Consider the following 14,735-nt stretch of genomic DNA (forward strand, 5'->3'; position numbering starts at 1 on the left):
ATGAAAATTAATCAAGTAAACTAATTAATTTCTCTAAGTTTCAAATCTCAACTAAATGGTCCTTAATTAATACATGTTATACAACATAGCATGGTCATTACATATACCAAATCAAAAACTTAATTAGGCCATTTGAGCAATAAAAATGGAATTTAACTAAATCATGATAATCAAATCCCTAAATTCTAAAAAACATCAAATGGTCCCAAAGTAACATATGCTAGTATACAAGTCATAGTCATCACAATTATCAAGTTAAAAACACAATTAAGTCAATGGAACGTTTAAAATATATTTTAATTAATCCTTTTAATTAAAATCTTTAGATTTTCATACTCATCCAAATGCTCTCAAATTAAAGTGTGTTAAAGAACATGCCAAGACTTAATTTAAAAGCATATCACAAGTTAATTTCATACAAGGTACATCCATGAGAATTAAACTTTCACAAAAGATAATTATTAAATAAAAAGTGCAATTCTTATTCAAATAATTCCAATTTAATATATGTTAACAAACATATCAAAACATAATTTATCATTATGCCATAATTCAATTCTAAGCTATATACATCCTTGTAAATTAAATCTTATACAAAGAAATAAATATTACTAATTTTCTAGATTTGATACAAGGCATGCAAACAAGTTGTATAATCACGGAAAACACTCAATACAACATATACAAAATCCTAAAACAGCCCCTACCTCTATTTAAGATGAAATCTCAAATCCCTACTAAAATGAAACCGATCCGAATTCGACAATACTTCGAGGTTTCGTCGGGGACAACACGGTGAACAAGAACCCTAAGGAAGCCCCATCAAAATCATAACTTGACTTCAAACCCGAACTCAAGAAATGGCCAAAACGAGATTCCAATTGGTAGAATCGAAGGCCTCACTAAGGCGAACATAAAACACTAAGGCATTATAACTTTTTACTGAAGGGAAGAAGTTCAAAAGAGGAGAGAGAAGGTGGCAGCTATGGCTGCCATGGAATCCGGCCAAGAGAGGGGAAAGAGAGAGTGAAATCTAATTTTTCATTCTAAGACCCCCTATTTATAGAAAAACTCAAAAAGTGCCTCGAACGGGTCCCGCCGGGTCTGGAAAAGTGGAATTCGAGCAGACACGCTCAAACGGCAAAACTCTATGAATGAAAAAGAAGCAAAATGAGAAAATATGAACAACGGAAGAAACGAAGTCGAAAACCAAGTCCCAAACAGAGAGATGCACTGAACAAGTTCGGCGGCAACCGGAGCCAAAAACCCTGAACTGGAGAAAAATAACCAGAAGGAAATTCTAAGAGTACACAACTTGACGAAAAGTGAAAATGAATCCCGTACGAGGCTCTAGGCTCAAAACAAGGCATTTAGCAATAACTTTCATTAATTGCACAATGGCCCCTCCAAAAAGTGAAAACTGCATAACTGGTCCAGAATGAAAATATCTCCCAAAAATATTTTCTTGAAATCCCTGAAATAAATATCTTCAAAAGATATTTACGAAAAACACTCCAAGAAAAGAAAAAGTTTCTGAAGAACTGTGCATCCATGCCCCTATGGACACCGTGAGTAACCAGAGTACTTTTCTGAAAAAGTAAAGATACGTATTTCGTAGAAACCATTTAGAATAAAGATACATGAAGTCAAAAACCAACTCCGAACATCAAAAGTGTTGTTATGCCAACAAAGTGACAAACCGGGAAAAGACAAAACAGGGAAAATGATGAAAAATGAATAGTGCCCGAAAAATGAAAATGTGGAAATGACGTAGGCCTCTAAGGAAGTTGTCAATCCAAGGAAAAGAGTCTCAGAAACCATTCCCGAGCACTCGAGATAACACTAAGTGATGAGAAACCGAACTCAGAAAGGAAAAGAACAAAAAAAAAAAAAAAAATATCCGTGAAAATCTGAGGAAAAGGAAAGGAAGAAAAATGACCGGGTCATTACAAATAAAATGTGAGGCTCCATTGAAACCCCTGAGGTATATCTATTTAAAACTAAATTTGTAATACCCTTGGTATATGAAACTTGGACTAACTTTTGTATGTAGGAAAAGACTCCCCAAGCAAAACAACTACTGAGTCAAGAAAGTGGTGAAAAAAAAGAGAGAAATGAATTATTGACAGAACAAGAACACTTTCCTCCTGAAAGGACCATATCTCTTGTTTCATCTCAACACCTGGCAGTTGATACCCCTATTACCGAACAAATGGGAGATACTGATGAAGTAAGTAGCTAAAATACACATATTATTTGTTTATTTGTGATGATTGAAACTGATTCAAAACATTTCAGGTACAGAAAAACTTTACTTTTCCTATTGTGCTTGCAAGATCCAACCCAAGTTCACCATTCACCACTTTGGATTCTTTATTTGATTTTGTGTTTGACTCCCTAGATCCTGAACCCCCTGTGATACCCCCTGGCAAAACTACTGAAATCCCTCTAGAAATAATCAAAGCTGTGCAAATCTTGTCCCAGATGTTGTAACAGGATGTATCTCTGACCCCTACTTTCAAAGAGGAGTTAACCAAGACACTTTCTTTTTTCAGCAGCTTCCCAGGATTTTATTTGAGTAACCAAGCCTTTTTTAAGAATTTCCAACTTCAAATTCCTTCTATGGCCACTACTTATGTTAAATCGGATCAAACCATCAACCAGTACTCTACCTAGTGTCAAGAAAAAGAAAAGCTTTCCCAAACATTGAAGATGGGAAGAGAACTGCACTTGTCTTTGAAGAAAGAAGCTGCCAAGTTGGACGCTAAAGAGAAGAAGCTTCAAGCTGAACTTGCTCGGCTACAGCTGGATAAGAGTCAACTTGGTGATAAAGTGGTGGAATTGAAGACTCAAACAGAGATTGCAGCCCCCAAATTCAAAGCATTGCAAGCTCAGATGCCGAAGTTGGAACAAAACAAAAAGCAGGCAAAAATAATCCTTAACCAGTCTCGGGCCTCGTGGGCAAATTTCAAGGCCAAATTTGAAGAATTTCACAGTAACTTTGACAAAATTTGAACAATTATGGGTTTGTAATATGATATTTTGAACAAATATGTTTGGAACTTTATTTTGATGATATCTTTATCTAATTGACTACTTATGGCATCAAAACAACTTGCAAAAATCAAATGAAAATCAACAGATGAAACTTAATACAATCCAAACTATTTTGATTTAGTAGAGATTTTCTTTTCCTCCATAAGTTCAAAAATAGTTGGTTTGTATTTCTTCAGGTACCTTCCATTTATTGACCTCTCGTGAATTTCACCATCTAAATCTTTCAACTTGTAAGCTCCCCCATGCAACACTTGGTGAACCAAATATGGTCCCCTCCAGGTAGGTGACCATTTGCTATAAGTTCTATCTACCTTTCCAGGTAGAAGGATTGTTTGCCAAACCATATCACCCTCTGCAAATGATTTGAACTTCACCTTTTTGTTGTAAGCCTTCATTACTTTTGCTTTACAGACTATAAGGTGGTCTAAAGCAAGTTTCCGAACTTCATCTAAGTCTTCCAACTCGGCAACCATAGCTTCATTGTAATCAGAAAGTATTAGATTGTGTTGCAAAGCTACCCTTGCTGATTTTACATTTAACTCTATCGGCAACACAACATCATGGTTAAATGTTAGCCGACAAGAAGTTGTTCCTGTACTTGTCCTTTTTGAATTTCTATAAGCCCATAAGGCTTCTGAAAGGGTTTCATGCCAATGTCTTCGCTTATCCTTTATCATTTTCTCAATAATTTCAATTACAATTTTATTTGAAGCTTCTTCTTGGCCATTCCCTTGAGCATATTATGGTGTTGAAGTTAATGTTTTTACCTGCATATCACGGCCGAGCTGTAACACTTCTCCTGCCCGAAACATAGATCCATTATCGGCAACAATTGTTTCTGGTAAACCAAATCGGTGAATGATGTGTCGCTCTAAAACCTGTATCATAGTACTTTGAGTTACTGAGACGTATTCTTCGGCTTTTACCCATTTCGTAAAATACTCGGTAGCCAAAATAATCCAATGATGACCATTTGATGAAGGAGGATTAATCTTGCCGATTAGGTCCATGGCCCAACCTCTGAAAGGCCATGGTTTGACTAATAACTGCATCTCTATTGTTGGAACCCACTGCATTGGGACATGCTTTTGACAATCTGTACAACCCTTTGCATAGGTCATATAATCTTTTCTCATTCCAGGCCAATAATATCCATATCGACGTATTAACCATCTCATTTTTATGCCAGCTTGGTGAGCTCCACATATTCCTTCATATACCTCTGCCATAATCTTTAAACCTTCAAACTTGCTAATACATTAAAATAGTAAACCATCATCAGCCGATCTCCTATAAAGATCTCCATCCATAAGTACATAATCGACTGCATTTCTTTTTATTCTCCGATTGGCTTTTGGAGTTGGATGCTGTAAGAACAAGATGTAAGGGATCCGCCAATCATCATCATCTAACTCGGCAACATCAGTGGCAAAGACTTCTTCCATAACTTGATTTCTTGTTTCAGCCGATAGAAGAGATCAGCGTGTGATTTTAATTATCCTTTCCTTCATACCACTCGGCACTTTAATTCCTGAAGTAGTTTGTGCTAAATCATTAGCTATTTTATTCATGGCCTTTGGTCTGTATTCCAAATTGGTTGACCAATTGGGTTGCCAATGAATGAAATGGCCTTAATTGCCAATTTAAGCATCTAAAGTCTTCTGAGATTTGATTAATCACCAAACTTGAATCCCCCACAATGTGGACGTCTTTGACAGGCATTTCTAGCAGAATTTCCAAGCTGATAATCAATGCTTCATACTTGGCTTGATTATTTGAGCACCTGAAATCTAAAAAGAAGTTAAACGAAATTTGGTTCCTTGATGGGGATATTATGGCTATAGCAACTCCTGAGCCTTCAATGGTACTCGACCCATCGAACATTAAAGTTCAAGGAGTCATGAATATGGTTGTCGAGTTAAGTTTATCGTATACTTATGACTCAATTTCAGGTGAGGGATGATCGGCAAGAAAATCTGCAATGCTCTCCCCTTAATCGCCTGTTATGGAACATATGCAAAGTTGAACTCCATTAGTGCTAGAGCCAATTTGCCGATTCGGCTTGTGATTAATGGTCTTGATAGTATATACTTTATAAGATCTGTTTGAAAAATAATATAAACCAACACAGGTAACATATATAATCTTAATTTCATTGCTGCAAAATACAAAGCCAAACATAATTTCTCAATCAGCGTATATCTACACTCGACTAGGGTTAAAACTCGGCTAAGATAGTATATTGCTTGTTCACTTCCTGCTTCGTTCTCTTATGCCAGCATACCTGGGATGGACTCTTCAGCAGCTGATAAATATAACTTCATTGGCCACTTCTTCCTCTGTGGCATCATGACAGGAGGACTCGACAAGTATTTCTTAATCTGGTCAAATGCCATCTAATGTGTGTCACCCCATTTGAATTCTTCTATCGGCTTCAACTTGAGTAAAGGGGAAAACACATGTAACTTACCAGGTGTAATGGCAATAAATCATTTGAGATAGTTCACTTAACCAAGTAACCTCTGCAATTGTTTTTTACTTCTTGGCACACTGGCATCAATAATTGCCTTAGCTTTATTCCTATCGATCTCTATACCCCTTTGATAATCCAAGAAGCCAAAAAAATTTCCTGCCGATACTCCAAAAGCGCACTTTATTGGATTCATTTTTAACTTATGAGCCCTCATCCTTTCAAAAGATGCTTTGAGATGAACTAAGTGCTCCTTTTTTTGTTGTTAATTTCACTGCCACATAATCAATATATACCTCCATAAACTTGCCAAGCATATCATGAAAAATAGAATTCATAGCTTGTTGATATGTAGCACCAGCATTTTTCAATCCAAAAGGCATCACCACCCACTCAAAAGTTCTAATCGATCCGGGACATCTGAAGGATGTCTTTGAGATATCTTCCTCGGTTATATAAATTTGGTTATAGCCTGAGTGTCCATTCATAAAAGACATGATTTCATGCTTGGCAGCCGCATCAATTAATTGATCGGTTATCAACATAGGATACTCATCTTTTGGGGTTGCCGAGTTTATGTTTCGAAAATCAACACATATTCGTAATTTGTCATTCTTCTTAATAGCAGGAATTACATTTGATAATTACTTGACATACCTTGTAGTTCGAACGAAACCAGTATCCAACAATCGTTCAATTTCCACCTTGATTTTATCTACCACCTCTTGAGATATTCGGTGAGGCAGCTGTTTATATGGCTTATAGCCATCTTTAATGGGCAACCGATGTTCCACCAAATCTCTGGATAAACCTGGCATTTCCTCATAATTCCAATCAAAACAGTCACTGTATTTTTTTAACATGCCGATCACCTCGGCTTGTAATTTTGGTTCTAACAGTGCACTGATGTAGGTTGGTCTAGGCTCTGCATCAGTACCTAAATTCACCTCCTTCAATGGATCTTGAGTTTCTGCTTTAAGATCATCAAGTTTAGCTGGTGCCAATTCCAAATCTTCTAGTTGAATAGCATTTAATTTTTCGTTATCAATTTGATCAACTTCCACAATATTAGCCAATAGTCCTGGTTCTATTTTTGCTTCATTTTCCAGTCGTTTTTCAGCTATGTATGCTTGTAACCTAATGCAAGCGGCCCTATAGGCCTGTTGCCAAGCTACTTCTCTTTCAAGTTTCGCCACCATTAACAACCCTTTTTTCAATTATAGTAAGCCGAGGGAGTTCTACCTTCAGCCTAGAATTTTCCTGTTGCAACTTGCTGATTTCACATTCAGCAAGACTTTTTCTCATGGTTGCCGATGTAGGTCTTCCATCGGCTATTGTTCCCACAAATTGAATAGGAACACACTCTTCATCATATAAAATAGCATCTGCCGAGTACACTTTCACCATAAATGGCTTACCTTCGGCTTAGAATTTTCTTGTTGCAACTTGCCGATTTCACATTCGGCAAGACTTCTTCTCATGGTTGCTGATGTAGGTCTTCCATCGGCTCCTGTTCCCACAAATTGAATAGGAACACACTCTTTGTCATATAAAATAGCATCTGCTGAGTACACTTTTACCACAAATGGCTTCTCATCGGAATTCACTATCTTTACCTTATCTCTATCCCAAAAGATCAGCATCAGGTGTAATGACGATGGGATGCACATATTTGGATGAATCTAGTCAACGACCTAACAACAAATTATATGAGGCCATAGATTAAATAATAAAAAAAGCCATAAATGATGTTCTTCCTCCAACTTTGACCTCTAAGGGAAGAATTCCTTTAGTGCTAGTAGAACCTCTGTTAAACCCACAAATTGCTACATTAATGGGAATAACATCTTCCATATTCTTGTCGAGTTTCTTCAGAGTGTTAACTGGAATAACATTCAGAACTGAGCCATTGTTAACCAAGACTCGGTTAATAGGTTGGCCTTCTAACCATACCTTAACATACAAAGGTCTTGGCTATTGAGTCATTGCTAACAAAGGTTTCTCAAAGACTACCTTCTTTACCGATTTTGAAGAAAGAATTGATAATTCTAAATTGGCTGAGTTTCTTGCTCCTCGGCCTTACTTTTATCTTCTGTTTCCTTATTCTTTTTAGTATTTGCATTTGATGCCGATGGGGCCTGGAACATTACTGGTAATATGAATGCTATATTACATGACATTTCATCTAGGAAACTGCCAAACTGAATTCTGAACTTATTTTTACATCTGGGCCATGTCGGTTGATGCTCCTCTACCTCATCCAGTTGATCTTTATCTAGAATACTAACCTCCTTAACCAACTCTGCTTTGCCAACCTCTTCTGCATTCCTTTTCTCCTCAGCCCTTGTAATACCCCTAATTTTTAAAAGGATAGTTTTGGAATTTATTTAATTATTTAATTGGAATTTATTTAATTGTTTAATCGGTTTTTTAGTTTATTTAATTGGTTAATTTAATTGTCTATTAACTGGCTTTTTGTTTTGCTTTACTTGTGTAATTATTTTTACTGTGCTTTAATTGTTTACTTATTTAGTTATTTTTATTTTATGTAATTGTGCTTTATTTTATGTCATTGTGTTAATTATTGATTTAATGTAATTAAAGGTAATTGTTTTCTAGCTTCACGTTACAGTAGCTTTATGTTACAGTAGTATACACATAAGTAGCCGTCATAATTTTCACCTAGATTGTTTATGGGCCGAGTAAATTAAATTAGGGTTTAAGAGAGCCTAGGATTGGGATGGCCTATAAATACTCATCTAAGAGGTCTGCCTAAGGTTTTAGAATATCATTACGACACAGTAAGGTGGTGAGAAGTTTTGGAGACGTCTGAGTAATCAACCAAGTGAAGAAACAGAGATTCGCCGGAGATTATAGACGGACGTCGGTGCAAGGCAAGTTCTATCCTTACTCTCTCCCTTAGGCTTCGTGTTCTTTGCATTCCTAAATAATTCTAGGGTTGATTGAATCAATAAAAACGTTATCTGTTTATGTTAAAACTCGAATTGAAATAGTATGTTTGCATGCTTGCTATAACTGTTAAAAAGTGATATTTGCTTGTTTAATTCTTTGTTTAAACCTATGTATGGAATGTAATTAAGCATTAAACATGGACTGGGAACCTACTAGAATTGAGTTACAACTTTTGGAAACTATAGCGTAGGGCAGAGAAACTGCAAAAGTCGTCTGAAGAGGAGGGAAGACAAAGAGACAGGTAGAGAGGGAGAGAGCCGGCTCCTTTGTGTTTAGAGGCGGCTCCCAACATGTGGAGCCAGCTCCAAGGTCTAAAGGAGGCGGCTCCACATTTTGGGAGACGTATCCTTTGGTGAATTTTTGTTTTTTTTTTTTTTTTCGTTCTCTGTAGGTTTTTCATGCAGTAGAGTGCTTTCTGGGATTTTTGGATGAGTTTAGGTTTGAGAGTGGAAGGTTTAAATGAGGCTTATGGCTGTGTTAAGGTTCCAAGAGGTGTATTAATAAACTAAATACCTGGGTAGCTTGACAGTAGATAGTTTAAACAAATTAATGCACTGCTTAGAGCTAGAAGATTTAAATTGTTTAAACAGTTATGTTAGTAATTTTTCTGGAATGAATAATATAACTGGAACATGTTTCACCATGTATCATGATTAGTTGCTGAATTACATCTGTTTTGGAAGAGTTAGTGTTCAATAATATTAAGACTCAGACAACTTAGCTCTACTGGATTCTGGGAAATACCATGGATTAAGCATTTATATATTCATACTGTAATTCTGTCTTGATGCTTGCATTAATACTATTAATATCAACTATTGGAGGAATGGATTTTGTTGATGGTTACTTTAAATGTCTGTAATATCAACTGCTGAGTGTTGAATGATAATTTGAAAAAATCTTATCATTATATCTAATTTTAGGAAACAACCTAAACTGAGTAGGTTTGTGTATATACAGTGACTATATTTCTTGATGCTTACATTATGTCTATTAGTATCAGGGTTGGATATAAAACTGAACCTATTTATATATATAGTTGATTATGTTTATTGATGCTTACACTATGCCTGTTAGTATCAGTAATGGATATATGGATTTAGTTGATATTTACTTTAATTGTTGATATTATCAACTGCTGGATGGTTGAATAGTATACACCGGTATGGGACGGTGGTATACTACGGACGGTTTGGTTTCAAAATACCAAAACCTACCTACTCTGGATTAGAAATTGGATTAACTAAAAGTTAAGTCCTATTGATTGTAGTGTCATGGCAACGACTAGTTGAGCGGCACTACTAGGATTCAGGATGGATTTTAAATATATTGTTATGGTACCTCGATATGAGCGTGAGTCTCAGGATCGACTGTTAAGGAGCGTATATGCATTGGGATGCATAGCTAGATACGATGGTTAGAGGTGTACCCCATTTAGGTTTAGGTACACATGCCCACTTCGTGTGCATTTTATTATGTTACCTCTATTCAGGTTGAGACCGGCCTATAGTCCAGTGAGAGTCCTTTAGTGTGACTATATATATATTTGTGGACTATTAGCTATTGTTGAATAGTTTAGGATGTACATGCGTATCGGGCCTTTGTTTGGATTGTAGTAGTATAGAACTTGCGCATGGGCCTGACCCACTTCTATTTTTCAGGTACACGACAGTTCCAGACTTAGACGTGTTCGTGCTGAGTAGAGGTTTCTACTCACTCTACCGACGATGTAGGATTTCTCTCCATAGCTTATCAGGATGTTCTTTTAGTTATTTTATTTCAGTTTGGATTTTTATTTGGGGTACACTAGAGTTGGATTCCCGAGTTGTTAAACTCATGAAGTTTTGGATTGTCAGATTTCCAGTATTCAATTTTTAAAGGATTTATATTTGGCTTATTTCAGCTTTTATTTATTTTTATTTCATTTTGTATTCTGTGTTCGTTTTAAAATATTAATTGTTTGATATTCCCTCGGGTTTGGGTTTGGGCCTGATCAACCCGTGTCTCGGATCCGAGGGGTATCACAGTTGGTATCAGAGCACTCCAGGTTCAAGTGTCTCTAGGATGTTTCGTATTAAGTCTTCCGCGTAGCGTTTTCTCTTGATTAGAGCTTAAGTTTAGGATTCGTCGTATTCCTTTACGGTTCGTTTAGAAGTTACTGATGTCAAGTTTATTCAGTAATTGTAGAATATTTGGCACTAGGAAAAGGATGAGGGCCGCGATGAAAGCAAAGAAGGGCTCAAGGCCAATGAAGGTTACTCCGGTGATTCCCCTACGAAGGACGACCAAGAAGGCGGAATTAGAGACCAGGGAGTTGATTCCAATAGGTGTTGCATCAGAGTACAAGTCAAGGAAAGTTTCTTGTGTGCGGGATTAGCCACCATACTGTGGACCTAACACAACTTCGGTGGTGCTCGAAGCTAAGCCAAGCAGAGAAGAAGACCCTGAAGAAGATCAGGATGGAGGAGATACCAGAGCATCCGAGATGGAGGGCACCGGAGTTCAAGGATGACTGCTCTTTTAAGAGTACTTTTAATTGCTAGTAGTGGAGGAGGTATTAATAAGAATGTAGTACGGATTTAATCACGTGCATTAGGATTATGTTAAAATACTTTACGGTTATTGGTTTGACAGTTTTGGTTTGGAAAAGTTCTTAATAAAGTGAACTCATGGTTTTTGGTTATTTTATTTTGTTTTGTGATGGCATGTGTGTGATGTGTAGATTAATGGTTTTATTAAACTATGCTGGAATGTGTACGTTGTGATCAGGAAGGAAAATCACAGTAGAGTGATTTGTATCTGAGCAAACACACAAAGCTTTGCTTATAGGTTCGTGGTGTTAAAACGGAACGATTACTAAGGAGTTTATAAAAGAACTTGTAAATCAATATAGTAGGTTTGGTTTAGAACGAGGAATTCCCAGGATAGAATAAAAATCTAAAAGGGAAGATTGCGGAATATTTTTGTCTTCTTAGTGTGTTCTCCTCTACGGAGTATTCAGAAACAGGAAATTTTCATAGGCCGGTTGGTGATACACTTATACAATAGACCTTAGAATATTTGTTTTGAGGCATACTACCATAAAGGATGGACCTGTGACACTAGATATTGGTAGACTCAGATTGCTAGCAAATCTTTTGGTCTTGGACTGGCATACTTATGTCATGATACTTGGGATGGATTAGTTACCACTGCCATGCTCAAGTTATATGTTCTGGATAGGTTTATTGTGTTCACCATACCTGGTTAGGATATCTTTTGTGGTCGCTATGCTGTGTTCTAGTGGAGTCATTAACACCTATTTGTTTCATATGGAGGAGGAAACGCAGGAGGGGACTACTGTATCATTGGATAGCATACCGATTGTACAGGATTTCCTGGATGTATTTCAGGAGATTCCAGGGTCGCCACCTAGTCGTGAGATTGACTTTGTGATAGACTTTGCTCCAGGCACTACGCCTATTGCTAGGGCAACTTATAGGTTGGCACCAGTGGAGATGAGAGAGCTGAGGGATCAGATTCAGCAGTTACTTAGCCAGGGTTTCATTCACCGGAGTACTTTACCTTGGGGAGCGCAATGTTATTTGTGAAAAAGAAGGATGGTTCGCTCTGCCTGTGTATAGATTACAGAGAGTTGAACAAGGTTATGATTCATAACAAGTATCCTTTGCCAAGGATTGATGATCTGTTTGATCAGTTGAAGGGAGCTACATATTTCTCTAAGATTGATTTATGGTTAGGGTATCATCAACTTCGAGTTCGGGAGCAGGATGTTCCGAGGACAGCGTTTCTCACTAGATATGTATCCTATGAGTTTCGGGTGATGCCGTTTGGGTTGACTAACGCACCAGCAGTGTTCATGGACTTAATGAACAGAGTCTTCCGGGCTTAAGTTCGAGAAGTATGAATTTTGGCAACGGGAGGTGAAGTTTCTGGGTCACGTGGTGTTAGAAAGGGTAATAGCGGTGGATCCAGCCAAGGTCTCAGCGGTGGTTGAGTGGGGACAGCTTACTTCACCTACCGAGATTCGGAGTTTTCTCGGGTTGGCAGGATATTACAGGCGGTTCATCCAGGTGGTACTCAAAAAAAAAAAAAAAAAATAGCAGGACCACTTACTCATTTGACTAAGAAGGGTGTACAGTTTGTGTAGGATGAACATTGTCAGAAAACTTTTGATGAGCTGAAGACTAAGTTGACTTCTGCACCTATTTTGTCTACCCCATAGAGTGGGATAGAGTATCTGGTCTACACGGATGCTTCATTGCAAGGTCTTGGATGTGTTTTGATGCAGGAGGAACGACCGATTTTGTATAGATCTCGGAAGCTTCAGTAGCATGAGCTTAATTATCCAACGCATGATTTGGAGTTGGCAGCGGTGGTTTTTGCCTTACGCATTTGGAGGCATTATCTGTTGGGTGAATCCTTCAGGTTGTTTAGCGATCATAAGAGTCTGCAGTACTTGTTCACTCAACGGAAGCTGAATATAAGACAGTGCAGATGGTTGGAGTTTGTAAAGGACTATCATTTCTCTATACAGTACCATTCAGGGAAAGCGAATGTGGTGGCGGATGCACTCAGTCGCCGACCTGTTGGTAATCTTTTCGCCCTATTCACTACTGAGTGGAATGCATTGAAGAAGGTAGATAAATTGTCGGATGTGTTCATGGATTGTATGGTAGTTACACCTTCTATCATTCACAAGGTTTTGAAGGCATAACTCACGGATCAGCAGTGCATTGACAAGGTTGTAGAGATAGCTTCTAGAAAGGTTCCATTCTACTATGTTGGGGCTGATGGAGGTTTGAGGTACAAGGGACAGTTAGTGGTACCTTCGGCTGATGATTTGAGGAAGGATGTGATGACTAAGACTCACCATTTTGAGTTTTCTGTTCATCCGGGAGGCGACAAGATGTATCAGGATATGAAGTGGCAGTTTTGGTGGGCAGGTATGAAGAGGGATATTGCTTTTTTTGTCTTGCGATGTAGTACTTGTCAGATGGTCAAGATTGATCATTAGAGGCCACCAGGAGCTTTGTAGCCACTACCTATACCGGAGTGGAAATGGGAGAGTATTTCTATGGATGTTGTGGAAGAGTTGCTAAATTCCTTCAAGGATCACAACTCTATTTGGGTTATCGTGGACAGACTGACAAAATCAGCTCACTTCTTGCCTACTCGCACTGACTTTATTTCGGAGCAGTTGGCGAGACTTTACATTTCAGAGATTGTGAAGTTACATGGCATTCCATTGTCTATTATATCGGACAGGGATTCGAGCTTTGTGTCAGGATTTTGGAAGAGTTTTCAGCCGGCTTTGGGTGCAGAATTACACCTTAGTACTGCTTCTCATCCTCAGATTGATGGACAGACTGAGAGGGTAAATCAAATTATGGAGGATATGCTCCGGTTGTGTGTTCTTGATTTCAAGGGCCACTGGGAGGATTACTTACCGCTTGTGGAGTTTGCTTATAACAATAGTTTCTAGAAGACTATTGGGATGGCACCATTTGAGGCGTTATACTGCCGACCATGTTGATCGCCTGTTTGTTGGATGAAGGTTGGCGAGAGCAGATTCTTGGGTCCTGAGTTCATCAAGGATACTTCTGAGAAGATTACTCTTATTAGAGATCGCCTGCGTACTGCTCAAAGTAGGCAGAAGAGCTATGCTGATCGTCGCCCTCGTGCTTTGGAGTTTCAGGTTGGGGACCAGGTTCTACTCAAAGTGTCGCCTATGAAGGGTGTCATGCACTTTGGAAAGAAAAGGAAGTTGTCACCGCAGTTTGTCGATTCATTCATGATTACGGATCGAGTTGGAGCTGTCGCTTATCGGTTGGCACTTCCGGATAATTTGGATCGGGTGCACAACGTGTTCCATGTTTCCATGTTATGGAAATTTCTATGAGATAAGGATTGGTATCAGCATATCGATATTGGGGAAATTGAGTTGCAGCCGGATGCAACTTATTTGGAGCCACCGTGTCGTATTGTTGACTGGCAAAATCAAATCCTTCGTAATAAGGTTATTCCTTTAGTGTGTGTCCAATGGAGTCATCACAATGAGGCTGAGTCTACTTGGGAACAGGAGGACGTTATTCGCTCGCAGTTTCTTGAAATTTTGGGAAGAAGGTAAGAGTGAATTCCTAGGACGGAATTCCTTTTGTTAGTGGGGAAGAATGTAATACCCCTAATTTTAAAAAGGATAGTTCTGGAATTTATTTAATTGTTTAATTGGTTT

Source organism: Cornus florida, unplaced genomic scaffold (genome assembly GCF_030987335.1).
Source record: "Cornus florida cultivar Cherokee Brave unplaced genomic scaffold, ASM3098733v1 CherokeeBrave_3.0.0_Hap2_Chr10, whole genome shotgun sequence".
NCBI lineage: Eukaryota > Viridiplantae > Streptophyta > Magnoliopsida > Cornales > Cornaceae > Cornus > Cornus florida.